Consider the following 25,536-nt stretch of genomic DNA (forward strand, 5'->3'; position numbering starts at 1 on the left):
GATAATATAGGACATTTAAAATACTGCTATTATTAGCAGCTACAGGAGACTGACTATAAATATTAGTTCAGTTAATCAAGGTAAATAAATACCAGGTCAAATAAATACCACCCACACTGAAACAGTGACCAGTCTTATAAAGATTTGGATAGAGCTTACAATACACTAACTCATGGATACTATACTTATTAACATCTCGTCTCAGAATTCTTTCTGAGGGGAAAACATTTTGATGAAAAATGTTACCATTAATGTACTGAAGAATATTCAAGAAGATGCAATAAAAGGGGGTGTTGAAAATGAAGGGGATTGACTTTACTTAGGACAAGTCCATTTTCTTAGATAAAAAAGTAAAAGTTTTCCCAAGTGGTATTTATCAGAACACTGACTAGTGGAACTTTAAACGGTTCTTTAATTATAAAGTCAAAAGTTTGAGGACTACTAGTTAAACAATGATAAACTGGTTTCTTTATTTAAATATGTCTAAGATAATTTAATAAATTATTGATCTTCTGTGATATGAACATAATACTTAGAACCTTCTAAATTCATTTGTGTGAAGAATTCTTTTGTTATTCCAGGATATCTTGTGGGATTAATGCTCCTAGAATGCATTTCATAAAATGTGGCTGTAGGCAGCGTTTGGAACTTGAATTGTAGCTATAGAATCCTTCCACAGGCAACCTAAGTGCTTCCACTTTGATTTGCGTGGACCATCTACCTCTACCTAGGTCAATGACTAACGGATATTTGAGAATTCTTCCAGTGAATTGATGGAGGGGAAAATCACTAGTTTATTCTTGCTCAGTTACTGCAGAGAGTCTTTTAGTTCAAGTACCCTGACACCTTTTGTAAATACAATTGGCCGTTGGAAGAATGAAGCGTATGAAATTAAATTTTTTTTTCTAACCACAGGGGTCCAGGCCAAGCCACTGGAAGAATTGGTGTATCCTAGTTCTTCAGACTTTTGGTTCAGTGTTTTGTCATCCTCAGTCACTTGCTTTCCCAAAGCAGAAAGAACAGAGGGAGAAGTAATTAAATAAAATGTCTTCCTCCTCTACAGGAAACCAAGATGACAATGGCAATTTGTTAACTTATGGAAATAAGGGAGCAATTAAGGGAGAAATAAATCTTAGAGGATATTCCTAAATCTTGAACTCCTTTTACAGCAGCTTATTACCAAGTGCCAGTGTGTATACTTGGCTTCATTTGGAACAATATCATACATATTTGTCACCTAATAAATTTGTGACTAATGGAGTGATTAGATAATCATTGGCAAAGAGTAACAAGGAGTAAAAATTAATAGTTGAGAAGATTTCAAGACAACATGATTGATAGTGTTTTTTGTGGAAACTTAGAGAAGCCAACAGTCCACCCCCATAAAAATATTTGGGAAACAAATTAAATAAATAAATAGAGAAGAAAGGGCATATGTTTGCTGTAGGTAGTCTCTGACTCAGTTACATAAATATATAGATTGTGCCTCTGTCTTACTGGTGAAATCAAAACTCCATCCTTGTACTCAGTTCTGGTAACAGAAGTTAAACATTCTCCTCTGCTTTAAATTCAATCTTGGTCATCTATCTAGTGTCCTCTAGTATTACTCATGCCTTATATTTGCTTATACAACTCTGATTTTAATTAAAACTCGTGATTTGAACATTATATCATATTAAATATAATAAAAAATAAAAGAAACAAACATTAGAAGTACTTGGGAATAAACACACTCAATTATATCCCAGTTTATAAAACAGAAGAATAAAGTTGAAAAAAGTAAATAAGTTGTTTAATATTGCATCTTTGCATTTGATGGGATTTAATGGGATAATTCTATATTACTAATTATATATGCTTTTATTAGAAGAGTATTTTAAAATTCATATACAGATGGATAAAGAACAGTAGCTATAAATCTTGTGTTTTGACATTTTCTCTATAGCACTATGCTTTTCATATTTGTTCAGGCAGAAAAGATACCTAGAAACTAATTATATGAGGACTTCCTTGGTGACACAGTGGTTAAGAATCTGCCTGCCAATGCAGGGGACCATGGGTTCGATCACTGGTCCGGGTTCGATCACTGGTCCCACATGCTGCAGAGCAACTAAGCCCGTGCAACTGCTTAGCCTGTGCTCTAGAGCTTGCAAGCCACAACTACTGAGCCCATGTGCCACAACTAGTGAAGCCCGTGTGCCTACACCCCGTGCTCCACAACAAAGAGAAGCCACCACAATGAGAAGCCCGTGCACCGCAACAAAGAATAGCACCCCCCTCACCGCAACTAGAGCAAGCCCACACGCAGCAACGAAGACCCAACACAACCAAAAATAAATAAATAAAATTTAAAAAAGAAACTAATTATTATAAACTCTATCTTAGCCCAAGACACTATTATTTTTGAGAATACATTATGTGTAAGGAGTCCCACTGAAAATCTATCTTTTGCAGCCTGGACCCAATCTTCTATCCCCAACTCCACTTTAAAAATAGTGTGGCAAATCATTGAAATATTCACAGTCCCATCTCAGATGCAAAATATTTCTGTATTTCTTTTAAATCAATTATTCTCAAAAGGTAGTCTGAAGACCGCTTGGATTCCTTGTCACCTTTTTGAGGGGTCTTTAAGGGCAAAATAATTCCATAATATTAATAAATGATATTTACTTTTCCCACTCCCATTTGTCCAAGAGTGTATAGTGACAATTTCCTGAGGATCCATGACATATGATGATTTTGTATAATGACATATTTCAACATATGAAATAACACAGTGACTAATATTTTCCAAATGACCGATACACAAAGTTATAAGATGCATTCAAATTACAAGACTGACAAGTTCATTTCAGCAAAACATAATGCAAAATGTTGTTTTATATGGTTTCAGATTCTCCATTGCAACTACCTTTAAGAAACTACCACTTGATGAGTTTTGGTGAAGTATCTAAAAATAATATTCTCTGTTATCTAAAAATGCTACTAAACACCCCTTTCTTTTCCAGCTACAGATCTATGGGAATCTAAATTTATTTCATGTATTTCAAGAAGAAGTACATATTGCAAAAGACTGAATTCAGAAGCAGATAGGAGAATCTGGCGGTCTTCCACTATTTTGAAAATAATCATATTTTTCATTAAAATATTTATTTATATTAATAAATAATAGGTTTAGTATTATTCTATTTAAATTAAATATTTACTATAAAATTTCACAATTACAAATTTTAATCTGGTTAGAATTAATAGGAATAGCCCACATAAACAAAAGTTATATGAAAGTCCCCAATAACTTTTAGGAATTAAAAAGAGGTCCTGAGATTTAAAAGTTTGAGAACTGCTACTAAAAAAAAAAAAACAACCCCCCCAAAAAACAGCTGTCATGCAAATCAAGGAAACTCACATATGCATATCAGCATTGTAATGTGGCTATTTCTGCTATATTTAATACACACAACTGATTATGCCCCAAAGTTTGTGAATTACTATTCCTTATATGCATTTGTATAACTTTTAAAAAGATCTTCAAAAGTATACCTATAGTCCTTATTTGCTTGTATTGAAGAAATTCAAGTTTCTAAAACACTGAGCAACCTTCAGTTTCGATCTTAAGCTCCACACATTTTTATCTCCCTGAAAAGTATGCATTTTGATTTCATTCATTGGTATAATTATATATTGTTCATACTAATTGGCTTCTGCAGGCCTTACTTTATACATGCGTCTTTAACCACTCGACAATCAAGAACTAAAGGACATAATTTCAGGTGGAAAGATGAGGAACACAACTCAGGCCACTGCCTTTTTACACAGCTAAATCTCCCTATGTTCCCTAGTTTACTGCAAAGGAAAGTTAAAAGCTTTTTTAAATTTTTCTGCTAGATTCACAGCATCTGCAAATCATACAGTTGTTAACTTTTTTACCACTCAACTCTCTCTATAAATTTTAGAATCTATTGGAGAGAATAAGGATCAGAGTTAGTAAGTTATTTTATAGGAATATTTGACTAGATGTCTAGGGGTTCATAATATTTGATATTTAGTACTTTGTACTGCAAGTTAAGCCAAAATTTAATATAATCATCTAGATCATCCATTCTGGGAAAAAATGATTTTAGAATTTTTGTGAGTGTGAATTTGATCACATAGACTGTGTATTTCAGTAACTGCTCACCTGCAATATTATATCAGCTAATGAAGACTTTATGTAAACTACCAACTATAAATACTCAAGTTTAAAATGACACTAAAAACTTGATGATTGTCACTCAATGAATACAGAAGTACAAATCTTGTGAAGGCAAATTAAATTTCTACAGGAAATATTAGAAGAATAAAGCAAAAATTAACTAGCTCAAGAAATAAGAGTATTTGAAGTATACTGAGTATTCAAAGTATTCATAAATAAAGAGGTTGAATAAAATGAGTTTAACATGATTTTAGAGGTAAGAAAGAGGTGTAAAATTCATGAAAATTGGAAAGTCAAATTTAATAGTCAACTACCAGCAAGTTCCTTCAAATAACATTTTACTTGCAAATTGGTCAAGATCAATCATGTTGTTATCCTTTGTTTTACCTCTGGAAGAAAGTGGAATATGAATTAATTAAATATTACATAGTTTGAGCATTTGAGTCCTGGTAGTTTTCATTATCTTAGGATTCAAAACACTTTTAGTATATTTCACTGGAAAGCTCTATAACTCTCTTTTAGATAGCGGAAGCACATGAGACCAGTGTACTCCAAAGTCAAGCTTTGGGCACCTGGTTTTCACTTTCAGCCATGGTTCACTCTTCTACGTCTTATTAAAATTATATCCACCCAGATAAAGGTTTAGTAATTGGATAATAGAATGGTAGAAATGAATAAACCAAAAAAATGGCCAAATAAACAAAACAGAAATGATCATTATTCAACAGTGATATTGATATTTTACCAATTTTCATGGTTATGGTAATCTGTATCAAATTGATGAAAATTTATTTGTGGAATTTATTTACTCACAAAATCCCCATTCTCACTATTTTAGCATTAAAGTAAACAGTAAACTTAATAAATCTTAGAAGATTTCCTATGATAACCTTTTGTATAAATCTATTATATCCAGAATATATAAAGAACTCTCAAAATTCAACAGTAAAAACCAAACAATGTAATTTTAAAATAAGCCCAAACGTGAGTAGGTATTTCATCATAGAGGATATACAGATGGCAGATAAGCACATGGAAAGATGTCAACATTGTTAGCTGTTAGGGAAATAAGAATTAAATCTATAATGAGATATCACTATACATTTACCAGAATGGTTAAATTAAAAAAAAAAAGCAATGACAAAATCAAATGCTGGTAAGGATGCAGAGAAACTCTATCACTTATACATTGTTGGGGGTAATGTTAGCTAATACAGCTACTCTGGAATACAATTTGGCAATTTTTTACAAGACTAGACATGCAACTATGTGACCCAGTAATAATATTCCTGGAATTTATTCCATAGATTGAAAACTTAGATTCACACCAAACCCTACACACAGGTGTTCAGTGGAGCTTTATTACTAATATCCAAAACTGGTGATAGCCTAGATGCCCTTCAACAGGTGAATGGTTACACAAGCTGTGCTAATCCACATCAGGAAATATTCCACAATAAAAAGAAATAAACTACTGATACTGAAAAAGATTCTCTCTTTGAGCAAATTCTAGCAAGGCTCCTCTGAGTCCTCTTCTGGACTAAGCCTTAGCTTAGTCTATAAAGACTTGAACAAACACTAATATAGTTTCCAACAGCTTAAGACCACATCCCTTGGATGACCCTAGGTCCCCTTAAAGTGCCTGAGAAAACTAAAGGCCACCAAATGAGTTTAATGAGTTAAGCCTGTTCTTACCTGAAGATAGGGCCCTGTCTCCCAGTCTCTGTGGTAGGGTCAGAGCTTAACTTATAGATAAGTGCCAGTGAGCAAACCCAAATGGTTTTCCCATGGACTAACACCCCCTTTCAGCTTTTTGTAATTTTTCACTTCTCTGACTCCATTGATGTCCAGTCATCCCACTCCCTATTCCTTCATTCTCCCTTGAAACTCCCAGTCATTTCTGTACAAAGAGAAGTTCAGTTCTCACTGGACTCTATTTCTATTGCTATAGCATATTACTGATTAAAATTTGTCCTTAACACTTTAACTAATGCCCGGGTTTATTTACCTTTGCCAGTACACATAACAGCCTGGATCAATCTCCAGAGAATTATGCTGAGTGAAAAAAAAAAAAAAAGCCAATCCCAATTTTACTGTAAAATTTCATTTGTATAACATTCTTGAAATAGCAACATTAGAAATGGAGAACAGATTAGGGGTTCCAGGGATTGAGTAGAGGATGTTCGGGGGTTGTGTGGGAGGGAAGTGGGTGTGGTTATAAAAGAGTAACATAAGAGACCCTTGTGGTGATTGGACTGTCATGTGTCTTGACTATGTCAGTGTCAATATCCTAGCTCTGATACTGTACTACAGTTTTGTAAGATGTTACCATTGCTAAAAACTGGGCAAAGTGTACATCAGATATTTTGTAGTATTTCTTATAAGTTTAAATCAATTTGCAATTAACTCAAATCTTAAAAACATTAATTAAAATACACTTATGGTAATAAAAATCTTAGAGGGCTATACGTTTAAAAATTGCAATAGGTCTTCTCCAAAAGTTAAAATATCCTTGACATTTAAGGGTATTTATATAAAACCCAAAGAGATGATTTCATTACATATATATATGTTTTACAGTTTCCCAATTTTCAGGTGTGAAATTATTTTAAAAGAGCTGTTGTTATATTCAAAACCTTTTACTGTTAATGTCAAGGAGCCCGTTTTTTTGTCACATAAGACCTAATAATATGATGTATATCAGGTGTGTGGTATTGAGTATGTTACTTGCATTCTCTGAGCCTCCTTAACTAAATCAGTATATGTGAGATATATGAACTTAGATTATAAGGTAGTTCTTTGAGGATAAAATGACTGATTCAACAAAATATTCACTGTTGAAGTCACCCTGTATAGAGCTGTAAGTTGGAAGTACTGGTTTTCTTGTGGGTACTGTTCTCATGGCCCAAGGTTTTTGAGTGTAGAAGGGAATTGTTAGATTTCTGTACAATATATTTAACTAATTTCAAAATAATATTACTCTCTGTATGTGTTGCACCAAGTTCTGATTTGCTTTCAGTATTTATTTAAATTTGGCCTATTTTTAAAGGAGATGGACAACAAAGTTTGGTAATATGAATAGAAAACAAAAGGATAGGCAAGACACAGTTATGTCTAAGTAAATTGCTCCTTCCTCTACAATTCCATAGTGCTGAGCTCTCCTTTACAGTAGCCACCAGTCACATATGGCTACTGAGCATTTGAAATGTGGCTGTAAGTGTATTACATACACCAGAAATTGAAGTCTTTGTATGAAAAAGAAGGTAAAATATATTTTAAATGTTTATAATTATTACATATTAGATATTTGAATTACATAAACAAATTCCTAGAATTTATCTTAAATATGTATTTTACATTTTTAATGAAACCATTAGAAAATTTTAAATTATATGCATGTCTTGCAAACCATTTCTATTGAGGAGTGCTGCCATAGTGTTTTATCCATATCCCTTGTAAATCTTCATCCTACTGTAGGATGGTGAATTGTATGTGTGTCTTCTAATACCTCACCAAGCAATGAACTCTTTGGAGTCACTGATCATAGCTGATTTATTATTCTCAAAGCATAGCCATATGCCTGGCACTCAGTGGACACTCGATAAGGGCTGTGAAAGTAGTTTCTGATTATTTTCACTTTTAAAATGACAAAATTAGTCCAAACAACCAGTAAAGCAATGAGTTAAGTTCTGTAAAACAACTTTTAACATGTCTTTAAACAATATCTTTTAACAAATTAAACTCAGATTTTTAGATTTAATTACAGACTTCAATTAAGAAGTTATTTCTTGTCAAATGATTCTACTTTTGCGGAACTGTGCATATTAACTTCCACCACCACCCTAAAACACCTCAGGACCTTAACATTTAAAAAAAATTTGGCCTAGATTGGAGTAACTGCCACCCAGAAAGAGAAGAAGAACACAATGTAGGACTCTGAAATGTACAGTAGGTTGATTTTAGAGAAATATTTAGAATGAAATAGAGAGATACAAGCAACAGTAAAACACATTCGGATTTTGGCATTGTGAGTTCATGCAAGGGAAATTAAATTTTAATTCATATGGAATATTGTAAATATCTCAGAATTCTGATAGACAAGTGTCTTGTGTGAAATGTTTTTATTAGAAACCTTGTAACTGACTAGCTTAGCTATGAACAATATGTGGAGATATATTTCACTTCTTAGATAAGTTATTCTCATCATAATTTTTATATCAGGAAAAAAGTAACTAGGTAGATAAATGATTTGAGTATAAGCACTTATTCAAAATGAGGCTTACATATATTAAAACACTAAATTGTTCACCTCTCATAACAAACTCATTTATTACCAAGATATACATTGTAATATTTCTCAATTTAAAACATATTTTGCCTCATAAGGAAGTCTACCTTTAGTTTCCATATATTTCTTTTTGTAAATTGAAAGACGTTCTTATTTAAGGGATATTAAACAACGTCAAAACTTATCTAAACTGCCCAAACCCCCAAAAATACAACTTTGCAATTTGGTAGACAATATAATTTTTCTTGAAGTGAAATGCATTTAGAAATATAGCAGGCTGTTTTGAAGTACTTTCATATTATGGAATCAAAGTAACTCCTAAATCTGTCTTCAGAATTTCACTAGTCATCATTGCAGAAATAAGGTGAAATCAATAATGTGGTGGTAGAAAACAGCACAGGAAATCAGAGAGAAGCAAACAGAAGCTGAGACCTTCAGGATTTATGTGATTGACAGCATCTTGCAAAATAGTTAATCATCCTGACAAGACACTATCTCATGAAAATGAGTTGTTAGATTGAGAACTGTCAGGATCGATAAATATGCATTTTAAATTTATAGTCAAACTAATTCATGTGCAATTTGTTTAAAATTATTTCCTCCTCATATATTCAGTGTCCTTCATTTAACAGCATTACTGGGTTATAATAAATGGTCCTAGGTTGGAATACGTTTGTGCTACTAATAGACAAGATTATGGTTGTACTCAACTAATAAATTAGCTATTTAATCTTCTAAGCATTGACTTCTAAGAGATAATCAATATGCTTCTAATTTATTCATTTGGTGTTATCAAAATCAGCATTATCTTTATGAAAATTGAGACACATTCATCCGTGTATGTCCAATGACAAGAAAACAGGATATGCTCAATAAATCTTTGTGGATTTAAATGATAACAAATCTCAAAATAGTTATTAGCATCTTTAACCAAATACTTACACAGTAATTTATTTTTTACCTGTTATTTAAGGTGTAACTGGCCCTGGAATATGATAGCTAATATTTACCTCTGCTTTCTTCATATCTGGCAAATTCCCATATTAATATGTTTCCTTAGCACAGCATCTTATTGTGGGACACTCCCTAAAATACAAAATCACTGTTACACGTGAGCAGTTTCCATCCAGCAATGTCTTTTCATCTTCTACTGAAGTGTATCTTTCCACAACTCTGTTATTATTGATTTGGAGTCTTTGACAGCCTAACACACTCAAACAGCATAATCAGGTTTATAATCTATACTCATGATTGTGTCATTAAGACCTGTCACTAAATTTTCTCAAACTTACAATTTCCTAATTAAAGAGAGGAACACTTGCAGAATTCAAAGGAAAGGACTTCAAGACACTCGTCTGAGCGCATAACACTCAGGAATTAACAGCATTGTTTGAAGATGGAGGAGAGAGAAAACCGCATTGATATTGGTCTCAACTAGCTGCTAACTGGAGAGCTTTAGCTATTTTAAAATCCATTATATTACAGTTTACTAACAAATCCATGGACGAGATATAGTGACACATTTTATTTCAATAGTTGCACTCGGTTTTTATCATTTTATTTTTAGGATCACATATATTAAGATTGATCTTTTAAATTCTCCTGATGTTCTTTACTAATATTGACACTTGTTCTCCCCCATGTGACTACTGGGTCCTCAGCAGCAAGGTATGTATTATCTACCTGAAATATCTTTACATTTTTTTTGATAATCACAGATCCTAAAACTCTGCTGGAAATAGTAAAATTAAGAGATTTGAAATTTCATTTGCTTATCCAGAGTATCCCAAAGTATATCTTCCTTTTGAAGCAGGTTCCTCAACATAATTTCCTCAAGATTAAAAAAAGTTAACTGGACACCTCCCTCTGACTTCAACAGGAGTATGAGCCGGTGAAGTCATCTTTATTAAAATGAGCATGCCTCATGACTTTTCATCTCTTTCAGTCTAATTCATCTTATTCCATTTACCAGGTTTGGAGTCCTCTTATCCTCTCCCAAGAATAATAAATATTTTCATACCCTCTTTGTGTGTATGTGTGTGGCATCATTAGTACAAACACCTAAACCAAATCTTGAGTGGGGACCCATCCTTATTCTGCAGCTACAATGACTTTTTTTATTTGTATGGCTACAATAAACATCCACAGGAGAACAACTATGCATTTTTGCCTTTAAAATCTTTGTTAATATCTTTATTAAATCATGGTGTCCTAGCTAATAAAAATAATCTACATAGGGCCTTGAGTTAATAGAGCAAAATATGGGGAATGAGAGACTTCCATATGATAAGTATACATGTCATATATTTTCTTTGGTTTATTTTTAGACTTTGGGGGGTCTGAATACCATCCAAATTTCCTTTTGTAGCTATTCTCTGGAAAAGTAATTATTTTAAGCTAGCCGAATATACTTAATTCAATTCTAAGCAAGGAAGAAGCAAACATCATGTTTCTTTGAGCAAATAACTTTATAAGTGATGTGCCAGAGCTGCTGGCCCTTAAGTTTCCAACAGTTTGTGTAGTTATTCCCAACTATACGTTCAGTAATGTCATGTTGATAGTAATAGCTTGTTTTCAGCTGTAGTGGGAATACTTACCCCATGAATATGGGAAAATTCTACAAATCAGGACTCTTTTTTTCAGAGCACAGTCAGATTTTTAAAAGGGAAACACAGACAAATGATTTGATACTGGTCTCAATAGCAATGAGCATCTACTAGTTGCTAACTGCAGTTCTTCAGCTATTTTCGAATCAATTAAATTAAAACTTGCTGGGCTTCCCTGGTGGCGCAGTGGTTGGGAGTCTGCCTGCCGATGCAGTGAACACGAGTTTGTGCCCCAGTCCAGGAAGATCCCACGTGCCGCGAAGCGGCTGGGCCCGTGAGCCATGGCTGCTGAGCCTGCGAGTCCGGAGCCTGTGCTCCGCGACGTGAGAGGCCACGGCAGTGAGAGGCCCGCGTACCGCAAAAAAAAAAAAAAGAAAAAAAAGAAAAATTAAAACTTGCTAACAAATCAAAGTAAGATAAGAGATATACTGACAATTTTTTTTTCAATGGAGGCATTTGGTTTTTATCCTTGTAATGCAACATTAAACTCCATTGGTGTGCCAGTAGAAGGAAGGAATAGACTGAATACGCATTAGAATCAAATGTTATCTTCCTTACATCAGCTTGAGTTTATAGGCTAGAGAACAGTTTTCTTCAAACATGTTTTTTCGCTATAAAAAAATATGGATAAACTTTTAAGTAAATAGCTCTTACTTACGACTATATATTAAAATAGCCCAAAGAGCTATTTACCATTGTGCACGTCCCCCTGTTAGAAAAAAAAAATCATAATGTCTGGGAGCTGAACTCCAAGAGATTCTACTTCTATTCTAAAAATAGAAACTAATTCTGACAACTATAGATTTTTCTACTAGCAATATGAGTACCCTTCCATTCTTACAACTCAAACTTGACCTTCTGAACATCTCTCTTTAAGAAGACCTTCGTCTGATAAGAAAGAACAGCCACACCTGGGGCACCGACTAAAGACACTGCAATCTGCAGAATTATTTCTGGCTAGCAATTGAGCAACAGATGTTAAAGCCAGATTGCCAACTCATTCTCTCACATTCATGTAAATAAGAAACTACTAAACACAAAGCATTATTTTGTAAACTATGACATCACTTGGTTAATCTTATGTATGTTAATTAATAGAGCAAGTGATAGCAGTTTAAGTGTTTATATAGAGATCGGTATAAGAGATCCTTTAAAACAATTAGCATTTTGAAAGCAAATGATTATATATAGAAAGGAAAACTAGCAGAAAAGTTATTGAAGACCCTTGGTGAATATGAAGAATAAACACATACTTTTTTTGATAAAATTAAAAATCTGTGCTATTGCAATTTGTTTTGGATCTTTACCAAAATGAATATACAATAAAATTTAATGATGACTGAAATATCTAGAAGATTATGAACAACAGTTATGAGTGGCTATTTTTAATTTTTAAATTTATTGTTTATCATAAAGCAGTTTAATGAAAGGGAATTAATAGAGGAACTACTATATGTCTCAAAGACTAATGATTTTCTGAGTGACTTCTATGTACTGTAATAGATGCTGCAGATTCAAAGGTAAATAAAACAAAACAAATTTTTAGAAAGTTGCTGTCCTCATTGAAGTGGGAGACTAGTTATTTATTGAAGCTATTTTTCTAGTAATTTAGGGCTCCCTAAATTCAAATGTAATTAAGAAAAGTTTAAACCCATACAGGTTTAATGAAGCAGCTTTATTCTTCTGTTTGTTCCTCCTTCCTATCAGCCAGTGGGCAATTCTGGTAGGTGAGGAGGGAATGGCTGGATGGTGTGGCTTTTTTTTTTTTTTTTTTTTTTTTTGCTGTACACGGGCCTCTCACTGCTGTGGCCTCTCCCGTCGTCGGAGCACAGGCTCCGGACGTGCAGGCTCAGTGGCCATGGCTCACGGGCCCAGCCGCTCTGCGGCATGTGGGATCCTCCTGGACCAGGGCACGAACCCACGTCCCCTGTATCGTCAGGCTGACTCTCAACCACTGCGCCACCAGGGAAGCCCCTTGGATGGTGTAGCTTTTGATAATTGATATCAGAATGTGAAGAGTTATTTGTCTGGAGAATTCCTATGCAGGCATACCTCAAAGATATCGTGGGTTCAGTTTCAGACCACTACAATAAGTGAATATCACAATAAAGCAAGTCACACGAATTTGTTGGTTTCCCAGTGCATATGAAAGTTGTGCTTACAGTATACTACAGTCTATTAAGTGTGCATTATGTCTAAAAACAATGTACATACCTTAATTTTAAAAAAGCATAATCTCATTGTACATCTCCATCAGAGCTCTTGGGTGAACAGGTACATTGTCAATGAGCAGTACTCTTGAAAGGAATCATTTTTTCTCAGCAGTAGGTTTCAACAGTGGGCTTCAAATACTCAGTAAACCATGTTGTTAAAAAATATGCTGTCATCCAGGCTTTGTTGTTCCATTTATAGAGCACAGAGTAGATTTAGTACAATTCTTAGGGGGCCCTAGAATTTTCAGAGTGGTAAATGAGCACTGGCTTCAGTTTAAACTCATCAGCTGCACTAGTCCCTAACAAGAGAGTCAGCCTGTCCTGTGAAGCTTTGAAGCCAGGCGTTGACTTCTCTCTAGCTGCGAAAGTCCTAGATGGCATCTTCTTCCAACACAAGGCTGTTTTGTTTACATTGAAAATCTGTTGTTTAGTGTAGCCACCTTCGTTAATTATCTTAGCAAGATCTTCTGGATAACTTGCTGCAGCTTCCACATCAGTACTTTCTGCTTTACCTTGCATATTTATGTTATGGAGATGGCTTCCTTCCTTAAACCTCATGAAACAACCTCTGCTAGCTTCAAATTTTCTTCTGCGGCTTCCTCGCCTCTCTCAGTCCTCACAGAACTGAAGAGAGTTAGGGCCTTGCTCTGGATTAGGCTTTGGCTTAAAGGAATGTTGTGGCTGGTTTGATCTATCTAGACCACTAACAGTTTCTCCATATCAGCAATAAGACTGTATTGCTTTCTTATCATTCATGTGTTCACTGGAGTGGCACTTTTAATTTCCTTCAAGAACTTTTTCTTTGCGGTGACAACTTGGCTAACTGTTTGACACAAGAGGCCTAGCTTTTGGTCTATCTGGGCTTTTGACATGCCTTCCAAGCTTAATCATTTCTAGCTTTGATTTAAAGTGAGAGAGGTGCAACTCTTCCTTTTACTTGAACATTTAGAAGCCATGGTAGGGCTATCAATTGGCTTAATTTCAACACTGTTGTGTCTCAGGGAATAAGGAGGCCTGCGGACAGAGGGAGAGGTGGATGGAGCAGTCAGAACACAAACAATATTTATCAATTAAGTTCCATCTTATACGACACCCCAAAACAATTACAATAGCAACATCAAAGATCCCTGATCACAGATCACCATAACAAATATAATAATAATGAAAAAGTTTAAAATACTTTGAGAATTACTAGAATGTGACACAGACACAAAGTGAGCAAATGCTGTTGGAAAAAATGGCACCAACAGACTTGCTGGACACAGGGTTGCCACACACCTTCAATTTCTAAAAAGCACAATATCTGTGAAGTGCAATAAAGCAACGAGCAATAAAATGAGGTGTGCCTATACATATGGCTTTCTACAGCTCTGCCAGCAGTGTAAAACATCCTTACTTAAAAATCTCCTCCACAACAGCAATCACCACAGATGTTGCCTTCATCAGAATTCCAGTTCATAGTCTTCCTGCCATTACTCGATTTGATTAATCATGATTGATCATGATGCTTCAAGAAAACTGAACTAACCACCATTTTGGAATCTTAACATTTCTTTATGGTTTCTGAGGACATTAATTTATTAATTCCTACAAATCTTCTTTCTCAGTTACAAACCCAATAAATTATATTGAAGTGGATTTTCAAAAAGTAAAAACATGATTCACATATACATGTAGAAAACACATGAAATATTTATAATATCATTAATGAGAAAACAAACAGTAAGGTGGTAAAGATGTCACCTTTTCCTTTGGATAAATTGGAAACTGCACAATATTTTAAGTTAGGCTAACAGAGACTAGAAATCATTGTTAAAACGAATACCTTTGTTTATCTGCACTGAAGCCACACTGAAAGATAAAACTAGGAAGGAGAAGGATAGCAATATATCCCCAAGGAATAATAAAGAGAAACCCCTAATATGTTTTCACATTAAATACAGGTTTTTTAAAATAAATAATTTTATCATTAACTTTACTCTGTGCTATCATATTTTCTCTTGCTTAAATTATGTGCATAGTCGTCTCTTTATTGCATTTAATCCTACACTGGCACAGCCACTAGTGAACACCTGTCACTTATAACCGTTATGTATTTTCATTATTACTAGAGCTCTCCTGACCCTGAAATAAATTGATGTTTATTAAAATACATCTTTCAGAGTTCCTATACTTGTGACATAGAGCCCTGCAGCAGACCTGAAGACAGGACATATTTGTGTTTTATTTTTTCTATTTGTTCTACCTTTAAAAGATATGGCTCTAGTTTTAAATACACACTGAAGCTCTGGGGTTTTTGAGAAAACCGAGGTCTGAAGGCCTCATAATGATAAAATTATATTTGAATCAACTATCACAATTGAATTCAAAATTAGAAAACATTACATAAAATGATAACATGAGAAAAAGTTGATATCCAGGATCAAATCATCTTCCCCTATCAAGAGCTGCACAGCTCAAGCCCTGTGATAACAGTCCACAGGATCACAGGTGACTTTCACCTCACCTTTTACCTCAGGATTAAGCTCCACAATCAAAACCTCCTAGGCTAAGTCCCAATACAGTTCTCAGAATTATTTGAATATTTAGTGGTGGAACAATTATCCCCTAATAGTATTCACTATAAATAAATATTCATCATATAGTAGACATTTAACTAAATCCAACCCCCCTTCCAGGCTACATAAAGACTTTTTTGGGGGTAAGAATTTTCACATGATTAGAAAGGTTTTCCCTCTTCCCCTACTTCTTTCTTTCCTTCCTGCCTTCTTGCCTTCCATCCTCCCTTACTTCATTTAATATGCATACTATTGTTTCCCTTTATATTTATTTTGATACATTTCCTTCAAATATTAACCCTAATGAACATTAACCAAGTGTTTTCGAAGTAACAGATCGTTTTAATCACTGCCACTCAGTCACTTAACTAGAAACCTGGTAACAGTTTCTTCTTCTCAATAAAAATGGGAGTAATCATGGTATTTACATAGATATCATTATCATTTCTTGAACATCTACTATGTAATTATTTGAAGAGTATTGTAATGTCTCAAAATTTTAGTCCAAAATATATTTTAAGTTGATTAAATTTTTCAAAAGCATATACAAACACCTTAGGCAGTACCTTAAAAAGAAATAAAATGGTTTAATAAGATTCCCCCAAATAAATTGGAATTTATATTGCAATTTCATGTAACTTCAAGCATTATGTGCAAATTGATATTCAATATGTTTCTGGATAGTGGTCACTGAATAATATTCTTTTTTCCAAAGTGCATTTTCACCTGCCTCTCTCACTTTTCAGAATTAATTTGATCTTTAAAGAACTGAAATAAGGATATTTAGAGCTTCCATACTGTATCTCTTAACTTTTAAATATTTAATGACATATGATATTTTAATGTTTAATTTTTCAAACCATACCTCCAGTAACTTGGGATGCTTTTTCTTCGTGTGCTTCACAAGAACAGCAAACATGAATTGAGTGCCATTTATGGCCCAGGTACTATAGTATATGCTTTACAGATACTAACATTCAATTCTCACAATTCTATGTGTTAGGTACTACCATTAGACTAACTATACAGAACAGGAAACTGAGGCATGAAGAGGTTAAATACTTACCCATCATTACATAAGGGTAGGTCTCAGATTTAATTCCAGGCAGTCAAATTGCAGACCTTATATTCTTAACTAAGTTTCTAAACATGCATGAATTAAAGTAAAAAGTGATCATGGACTGATACAGCTTAGAGCATGACTTAGCTTAACTCTTCAAATGTATGGCCAATTTGTGGGTTGGGGTAGATTATCTTCTGTGAGTTTACTTTTTTTTAATTTTATTATTTATTTATTTATTTTATTATTTATTCTTGGCTGTATCAGGTGTTACTTGTGGCACGCGACATATTTGTTGAGGTACGCGGGACCTTCTCTGTGGCGAGTGGGCTTCCCTCTAGTTGTGGTGTGCGGGTTTTCTCTTCTCTAGTTGTGGCACACAGACTACTGGGCACATGGGCTCTCTAGTTGTGGTGCATGAGTTCCAGAGTGCACGTGGGCTCTATAGTTTGCAGCACGCAGGCTCTCTTGTTGAGGCGCGCGAGCTGAGTAGTTGTGGTGCGCAGGCTTAGTTGCCCCAAGGCATGTGGGATCTTAGTTCCCTGCCCAGGGATCAAACCCACGTCCCCTGCATTGTAAGGCGGATTCTTAACCACTGTGCCACCAGGGAAGTTCCGAGTTTACTTTTTAAAAATAAATTCATTTTTAATTTTAGGCAAATTTTTGATGGACTGACTTTTGATGACTAAAAATATAATGAAGTGAGGCCATCAAAAGTTTTAAGAAGAAAGCTTCAGAGTGAATGGATTGCATTCCCTACTTCAAAAAATATGATGCCTTTGTCTTATCCAGCAAATTAAAATGAGATAAGAATGAAGCATACTGAGGAATAGAATGAAACAAGTGATAAATGGAGAGATCCCAGGGTTGAGCTTGCAGTAGAGAATGACGGAGAGAAGGAAAAGTTTGCATCTTTGTATTTCATAAAATCCAAATGACCATGCTACATGAGAAAATGTCCTTTAGGTTGCAATTCACTGTGGGCTCTCAGGAAACATGGGCCCAGGCTGAGAATAAAGGAATATGCAAGATAAATAATTCTAGATTTATTCAAAAAATTTTAAATGCAGCTATCAAAGTTTCCTAAGGAAATATGATAGAGTTTTGTTCAAAAGGCAGGCATTCCTGGATCAACTTGTCACCATTTTATTTAACATACCAGAATTCTAATGTTTCCCCAAATATTTCTGAATGAGATAGCATGTTATTTGAACCAAATTATTTGATTACTACAGCTCATGAAGTAGCATATTGTGCTTAAACTGATGGAGAAGGCAAAGAAGTAAGCTACAAGGTTTTACACATGCAGTTTTTTTTTATCCTTCCAGTTGTACTGAGATATAATTGACAGCACTGTATAAGTTTAAGGAGTACATCATAATGATTTGACTTACAGCATGACATGATTATCACCATAAGTTTAGTGAACATCCATCATCTCGTGCAGATACAGAATAAAAGAAAAAGAATTATTTTTTTCCTTGGGCTGAGCCCTCTGGATTTACTCTCTTAACTTTCATAAATAACATATACAGAGTTAATTATATTAACGCCAACAGTAGTTTGTATTGGATTTAAAGTATTAAATATGGTGTCTGTGGAATTGCTGCTCTTGTTAGATAAAGCTTGAGTTATTAAACTTTTCTTGTGATCACATGTTAATATCTGCTGTATTAGACCAAAAAAAATTCATTAAAGGGAATTTACCTTATTTATTCATTTCTTTTGTATGTCTACCTAGGATTTGGCATAGGGACTTGCAGAGAATGGATGCCTGATAAATATTTGTTAATTGATAAGCAGTGAACTGTTTATAAATAGGTAACTTAGTAACTAAAGACTAAGAAGAATATATTCATTACTTCATTTTTTAAAGTCATCTAAATGTAGAATATCATTTACACTAATAAACTTTCAAACATTCTTCAAGGGAACCCCTGCTGTTTTAATCAAGAAAGCCAACATTAAGAAAGAAAAAAAAAAATCAAAGATCTAGGTATACTGATTCTGGTGTAAACTTTATCCCTGGGTATTTCTCCTGTCATTTAACCTAAAAATACCCAGTAGTCTTATGATCATATTAAAAGTTCCCCTAATGAAGAGAGGAAAGTAATCTACATCTTCTTACTATTTTTCCAAAAAAAAAAAAAAAAAAAAAGGAATGAAAAATAGGTGTTACATGGTTCTCATTTGACAACCGTCCAATCATTGCATACATTTTGATATGTTATATCTTTTAAATGTTCACTTCATTTTTCTACATAAAAAAGAATATTTGATATATTAATAAAATTACTTACCATAGCTTTACTCTGATTCAACGTTCTTTACATTTTCTGAATCTGCTAAAAAACTATCAACAGGTTTTTCAATAAAGCAAGACTGAAATCAAATGTTCTTTAAAGCAGCAAAGTGACAGGATTCTTTTTCATTCATGCATTCATTCATTCACTTTAATTAAATGTTTCTTTTTGCCAAAAGGCACTCAGAAGGGATTTAAAGTCATAATACCAAGATCTAAGATATGACTCCAATGACCTCCCTCAAAAGCTAGAGTTAAAGAAGTGATTTGTCCAAACCACAGGCAAAGTTTCCACTGTAGGATCTCAAGTATCTTAAATGGATTAATTTACCTTTACTAGGCTACAATAAATGAGTCACAAAAATACAATAATTTGAGATGGAACAATGAAACAAACTTTGTGAAGAGTTACTAAAATTTTCCCATGTTAATCTAGTAGCATGGAGAGCTATCACAAAACTGTTATGCCATTTAAGGCTGAACAAAATATTGGATTTCTTCACAAATCAGATTTATCTTAAACTGGCGATAGTGAAGGAGATACAACAGTAAAATGGCTGATATGTTTTTATCTGAAAAATTGAACTATTCACATTTTTAACTGTCTTTCCTCCTAAATCTTCTCTAACTTTAAATCAAAATGAGGGCATAAAGATAATTGTTTTATCTTTTGGATTTAGAAAAATTACATTCTATGAATTTGTTTTTTCCTTATTACTAGGAAGGTTTTCTTCGTAATAATAAATTTGTTCCTCTTCTTTTTACAACTTATACTCAATCTTCACCATACAGAAAAGAAGAGGAAAATTTTCCAACATACCCTGTTAAAGAGTATTGCAGAGTATAACAGGTGTTTTAATTTTAATCTAGTGTATCTTTTCTCATCAAAATACACACACACACACACACACACACACACACACACACAGAGACTAAACTGTTGGAGCAGGGGAGGAAATGGAAACTTCATATGTAAATCAGGGTAGAGTTCCCTTTCTTGAAGGGAACGATCAAGTCTTAAACATCTTTAAGTATAAGATGTATCTCATAGGCCATGACTCAACCAATCTTGAAACCACAAAACTCACAGAGAAAAATAAAAGTTTCTATAAAACACTGTAAACACACTACAATTAGAAAAAAAAAAAAGTATTGTCTTCAAAGAAATGGCAGTTAGATTTCTCTAAATATGAGCTTTTTTTTTTACATTTTTACAAGAGTTGGTCAACAGAGGTATATTGTCATTTTTCCTTTGTTGATCAAATTTAATTGGCGGTTTTCTCTTAAGAATTCTAGATGCTAATCAATAGTTGATGGCACAACTAATTTTGGCTATTTTGAAAACCACAAGGACTAATGGCAAATCTAAATGAAAACTAACATCATAGAAAAAATAAGGGGAGAAAAAAACTAAAAATAAAGAATGTTGTGGTCAAATTAGGAATACAAATTTAATATTTTAAACCACTGACCATTGACCTCGTTGACAACTCAGTGTATCCAATTATCTTCTTTTTCTCAAAATAAATTTTAATTCACATTAATTTAAAGCAAAGATCCATGAGTGGGAAGATGTGGTAGAGAAAATGGAGAATTGGAATGAGGGACAAAATGGTCCATGGAATCAAATGAACCATTAAAGAAGATTACAATGACATAAGTAGCATAGAATCAACATAAAATTAATCAGTGCAGTCACTCTAAATTTGGGTCACTCCAAGTCACTACAGTGGGTTCATGCAAAAAGAGAACTGGGAGGAAGATAAGAATCCCCACCAATGTGGAAAAATAAGCAGGATGCTCATTTCTTAAGATCTAATTTTAACTATCAGGAAAAGCAGAATAAATATAAAGGGGATTAAAAACTACTGTGAATATTATGTAAGATTTTTATCAATATCCCTCATCCCTTATTTTCCCCTATCACTTCCTCTCAACATTTAATATTTTATACCAGAAGGGGATGGAAATGATCCAATGAACCTATTAAAGTTTGAAAAAGTTTTTAAATTTAAGTAATAAAATAAGTGTCTGCAAAGAGAAAACTCCATGAACATTATCTCTTCAGGCAAAGTATCTTCATAAGGTACTGAGTGACCATTTGTAACTTTCAGTGTAAACCTATATAGATGTAAATATCACTCACCTCACAAGCAAAATGATGAACCTGTGAGATTTTTCTTATTAGATCATAGTTAGGACAAAATTGTTTTGACATGGGACAGAAATGTACATAGAGGGAAGAAGAGTGTACAACTGACCTTAAAAAATAATAAACATTATTTTTTCACAACCTGATATTTCTGCCTGCCAGTGGTAGTAATTTTTCCTGATACAAGTTAGTAAAAGAATATATTGTTACTTATACAGATACCATTTCTTATTGTCACTATTTGATGAATAATTACACATCTATATAAATAAAATGGAAGATGCACTTAGCTTTTATTAAGATAATATGTGATGCCTACCTAGAAATAGACATAAATTATTATAAATTATAAACTATCAGTAAGAACATCACTTATCATTTTATTAGCTTCATTACAGAGAAAGGTTTGCAGGAGGGAAATGTAAATTCAAAATAATTTTAAATATACATGGTATAATTCATTAGAGGCTTTGTTTACAAATACAACATATGGATAAAAAGGTAATCTGAGGTTGTTATCAGTGCCAACTTCACTGGTTTAGAATAGCAGAATATTTTCTCTGACTAGACTTTATGCAGATGATAGAGGGGAGACATAGTTTTACCCATTTATATATTCATTCCTTTAATTATTTTTACTGATATCATGAATTGAACTCCCATATTGTCCTACGAATAGTGCAAGGCACTGGGATGCAGTGATATATCAGCTCTGGTCCTCTAAATATCAGATGGAAAGAGGAATTAGAAGGGCAAGAAATTTATTGGGAAAAAAGCACCAGGGAAAGATGAATGAGAAAGGATACAGAAGGCAGGGGAAGTTTTCAGTGTGTGATGCAGGTCTGATATCTGTGAAAGAAGAAAGAAAAAGGAGGAAAACTGAAGAAAAAAAAGAGTCAGAATACAGTGCAGTTCAGATTAAAAAAAAAAAAATCTCAGGAAGACTGACAGCCACAGAACAAAGACTGCCCAGAGGAACCCTGCTCAGGCAGAAATGGCCTGGCTCTGGTACACACTGCCATCAGTCATGGGTGAGGAGCAGCTCAGGGAGAAAATGGCTTTAACATGGATGCTACAGTGGATCTAAGAGTTGCAGCAGCTGGAAGCTGTATATTAACTACACAGCAGGTTCTCCTTTGAAGGCATATAAGAGAGGAGCCCCTCCATGGTTATCACAAATGTCAACAATACAATCTCTACTCACAAGTTCACAGTATGGTAAGGGTAGCAGATAAATAATTAGATCATAAACATATGTATAATAAGCATTAGAGTAGGATACTATCGGGATACATGGAAAGGATGCCTAAACCAGATGAAAGAGGAGGGAAACATTTTGAAAAGTCTTCTTCTAAGAGAAAGGAAAAGTCTTTGACATGCAACACCAATGGTATATACAAAGGTTGAAGCACCATAAAAAAGAATGAAATAATGCCATTTGCAGCTACAAGGATGGACTTGGAGATTATCATAGTAAGCGAAGTAAGTCCAAAGGAGAAAGACAAATACCATATGATATAACTTATATGTAAAATCTAAAATATGACACAAATAAACTTACCTACAAAACAGAAACAGATTCATAGACATAGAGAACAGACTTGTGGTTGCACAAGGAGGATGGAAAAGAACATGAAACTAACACAACCTTGTAAATCAATTATACTTCAATTAAAAAAAAAACTTTAAAAAAAAGGCTGAAGCATAAAAGAGTGAGGTGAAATCTACTAATCACACATAATTTTTCAATTCTGGATGACTGAAATTTAAAAACATTAAAGATCAAAGATGGACACAGGTATATTTTTATTATTTCCACTGAGAGGTGGAACCTAATTTCCTCCCTTTGAAGGTGGACTGGCTTTACTGTTTTTTTTGACCAATAGAATGCAAATTATGTGACATTCCAGAATTTTTGAGGCTAGGGCATACAAATCATTGCAGGTTCATCCAGTCCTCTTGAAATATTCACTGTCAGGGCAGCCAGACACCTTGTGAATGAGCCTGCTACCAAGATATCACCATGAAGTGAGGAAGCAAAAGGTAACAATGTAAGGATAACTGGGGTGTGTGTGGAGAGAGTGAGAGAGACCTGACGAACCCTAGCTGTTCATCCATCCTAGTTGAGGTCACATGTGAGCTGGGAAGGGATTCCAGCTCCAGGATCATAACATGAAGAAAAATAAGAAATTCAGATGAAAGCCAGACTGAGAATATGGCCTCAGTTGAATCATTCCATCTATCTCTAGCTCTTTGAGCTACCTTAGCTGAGACTCCAGTTAACATGGAGCAGAAACAAACTGTCCCTGCTAAGCCCTCCCCAAATTCCTGACACAAAAAATTGTGAACATAATGAAACAGTGGTTGCTTTATGCCACAAAGCTTTGGGGTGATTTGTTACACAGCAATAGATAGCTGAGACAGACATGATGGCAAGAAGAAAATGTCTGAAACATCAACTAAGGCTACATTGTTTAGGCCTTGTTTCAATCCCAAGGTGCTTGAATTCTATTCTGAAAGCAATGAAGAATGATTAAAGGACAAACTTAAGTATGACTGAGTCTGATAAAAAAATTTGAAAGGTCACTCTAGGTAATTTATAGATAGTGAATTAGAAGGCAGTGAATCTTCAAAGGGAGACTACTCAGGAGGTTGCCTTGTCATTCATGTCTGTTGTATGAAAGGCATTAAGCTGGGTGCCAGGGTGGAAAACATAATGACAAAAGTCTCTGCCTTCAAAAAGTTTATACTTTAATAAGAGTGCACAGCAAGTCTTCTCCATGAGTACTTCCTGCACGGTATGGAAAGTTTGAAGGGTCGGGAGAAGTAGATAAATAGAACTTTGGGAATTGAAATGAAGTAGAGAAAGTAGGAGACACCTTTGGAGAAGGTGGAATTCGTGTGTAGGGCTTGAAGAATGGGTAGGATAATGACAGCTGGAATTAGAGAAGCAGTAAAAAGAGAAGGAAGATTTCAGTAAAAGAAGCAATAAAGTGTTAAAATCAAAGAGGCCTTGGAAGAATAATGTTTAGAATACAAAAAAAGATTACTTAATCATATTTAATCTATTTAATACATTGATTACATGGATTGGAACCAGAAAAGCTAAAATATGAAAAAAACATTTCATATTAAATTAACAGTGGATGACACACATTTCAATCATCTCATTTTAACTTTAAGCCTAAATGAATACAGCTACAATTCATTTTGCTGAAGAAGAACTGCCATATCTAATTAAGGTAGAGTAAGGGTTTGTTTTTTTTTCCAGAACACATTCAAATTATTCATATTACTGATTTTCAGTGCTTGAATTACCAAAACATATCCTCTAATAAGATTGGCAAGAAATATAAGTCCAATGCATTCTCAGATATCAGGTGGTTTAAGTCAACTTTACTTGTTTATAACCCTTTAAATATACTTGAAAAAAACAAAAATATAACATAATTTTGGCTAAAAGAAAATAAATACAAAAATTTAAAAATCATGTATTTTTAAGATGGGGATACATCAAGTAAACATCACAATATATCTTCTTTCTAATTCCTGTAGTTCAGACTCTGTGTAAGAGCTATGCACTCAAAAGAGTTGTAGGGCTTCCCTGGTGGCGCAGTGGTTGAGAGTCCGCCTGCCTCTGCAGGGGACGCGTGTTCCTGCCCGGTGCGGGAGGATCCCGCGTGCCACGGAGCAGCTGGGCCAGTGAGCCATGGCCGCTGGGCCTGCGCGTCTGGAGACAGTTAATGAATATTAACTGTCATTTTAGCATGTTTCTTTCCAGCTTTCTCTCCTGGGTGATATATAAAACTAGGCTCTAGTCTATTTCAAACCAATCTCTGAACTTGTTTGCTTCCTGGGCTTGGGTTTGGGGCCTGTCAATTATTAGTTATAAGAACAAGGATAAGTGACATAACTCTTTGTATCTCAAACTTTTTCATCTCTAAAATGGAGATGAAATTTCTATCTACATCACAGAACTATTATAAGCTTAAATTAGTTAACACATATAATGAATATGTAGTTGAGTGTCTATTACAAACTAAGTTATCAATAAATGTCAGGTATAGTTATGCTGATTATGGTGATGATGATGATTTTGATACCTATATCGCCTTAAAGAAACTTACCACACAAGACATTGGAAAAGAGAGTTACTTTGGAAAAG

The sequence above is a fragment of the Phocoena phocoena genome, chromosome 16, assembly GCF_963924675.1.
Source record: "Phocoena phocoena chromosome 16, mPhoPho1.1, whole genome shotgun sequence".
In the NCBI taxonomy this organism is placed as follows: Eukaryota; Metazoa; Chordata; class Mammalia; order Artiodactyla; family Phocoenidae; genus Phocoena; species Phocoena phocoena.